The sequence below is a fragment of the Tupaia chinensis genome, unplaced genomic scaffold (genome assembly GCF_000334495.1).
Source record: "Tupaia chinensis unplaced genomic scaffold, TupChi_1.0 Scaffold000102_1, whole genome shotgun sequence".
Taxonomy (NCBI): Eukaryota; Metazoa; Chordata; class Mammalia; order Scandentia; family Tupaiidae; genus Tupaia; species Tupaia belangeri.
This window is the reverse complement of record NW_006159566.1, coordinates 507,661-509,402: the sequence shown is the minus strand read 5'-3', so window position 1 is coordinate 509,402 and position 1,742 is coordinate 507,661. Positions and strand designations below refer to the sequence as shown.

The 1,742-nt window shown below is 52.0% G+C and overlaps 1 pseudogene; it reads left to right on the top strand.

Annotated features, from left to right (window-relative positions):
* Nucleotides 1-290, top strand: part of LOC102490824 (isocitrate dehydrogenase [NADP] cytoplasmic-like) — a 43,996-nt pseudogene extending 43,706 nt beyond the window's left edge.
* Nucleotides 291-1,742: the final 1,452 nt, after the last annotated feature.

Genomic DNA, 1,742 nt, shown 5'->3' with positions numbered 1-1,742 from the left:
GGGGGGAGGAGAGGCAGGGAGCCGGGCCCGGATTACAAAACTCCGTGCGGTTCCCAAAGGGCGCCCTACCCCGCCTGGCCCCCGGCATTCGGACTTTTCTCCCCATTCCCTTGGGCCACAGCCAGGCGGGGCTGCTCATTCGGAAGACAAGAAGCCTGAGGCCTATGAGCTGGTTAGCCTGACCCCTCCGGTTGACCCCTCTGCAGCCTCGGGCCATCCAGGCCCTGCTTCTTGGCCGGAGCTCCCGAACCCAAGTCATGTTTTTCATCTACCAGGGCTCCAGACACTAGGGGGTTACCCACGAGGGGTTCTCCACCCACTGTCTCCCACTTGAGGACCAAGGAAGATGCGGAAGGGATTGGAAGCTGATTCCGATTTCGATACCACGCTGTTCCTTCCTCCAGGTTGATTGGCAGGGCTGCCTTCAGAATATCTTTTCTGGCTGCTTGTTTTGACAGTTCAAATCCAGGTCTATGTGACATATAAAGCTAATAAAATTCTAATTTCATTGTTAATCTTATTTCATTGCAGTATAGGTTTTTACCCTCACACCTGCATGGCAGGGTGTAATTCCATTAATAAAAAAATCAACATATTCATTGCATGTCTTTTCCCTGATGATATATTGTGAGCAGTGTGAGTGGAAAAAGAGCCATTTATTCCCACTGTGAATGAGCCTGCATGGGGCGGGAGCTTCACCTGCCCCTCAGTCAATTAGGAATGTATCGAAAAGTCTAGCAGAAAACGAGTTAAATTAACCGTTGGCTAATTTCCTTGTGTCCCTCCTACATAATCCCCCCTTTTCAGCTTGCCCTAGAAATTACCACATGTTGCAAGGTTCAAATAGTGCCTAATGAAACAGTGACTAAACGCTTCTCCCTCCAGCGCCACCGACCGGGGAGCCCTTTCGCCGGCCTTCAAAGCCAGAGTGGTTTCGCCGTCCGGGTTCCTGTACCCTTTTAAAAAATGAAAAGAAAGTTCCTAGGGTGGGGGGGGATAGGGGGGACGGACTCCTATGCTGTCAGTAACTCTCAATCCGGATGAAACTCCATCCCTCGCTGCCCACCCACTTCCTGCCACCGAGGATGGAGATGCCTGAGCTGGGAGTGGGGCCCTGGTGTCAGCCATCCTCCTCTCTCTGCGGAGAACCGGAATTCTGGGTTTAGGAAGTTCAGTCTGCCCTAGGGAAGACTGGACAGGGAGACCCACCCAAACAGGAGAGAGAGAGAGACACGCAGAGAGAAGCAAAAGAGGAGGACTCTATGAGAGCAGATGCAGAGACAGAAAGGAGGGACAGACAGACAACCAACACACCGCTATGTCTTCATTCCCTTTTCCCAAGTCAGAACCACATGTTTGGCTTCAGCAATTCATCAGTCCCTTGGCAAAGACGTTTCCTGCCTGGAGATGCAAGACCCTAATAATTAATAGCGGTCATTAATTAATTAAGGAGGAAAAGGGGGAGGTGGCTTGCTGCTGCTTGACCCCAAACAATTTAAATTGGGCTTTGTGACGGTAGTCCCTAAAGCACGCCCTCCCCCTCTTTCCTATTCTTTCTCTTTCACGCTCTCAAAAATTTCCATTATAATCCTCGGCGGTCTGAAGCGAGCGAGGGGCTGGCTGGCTCTAGCCCTGCCCAGCACACTGAGGCCAAGCTGGCTCCAGTGCCTCAGAGGCGGCTGCCGCCCACGGGCTGTGAGCTCTTTCCCATCGAGAGCAACTTCCACCTGCCTTTTTTTCCT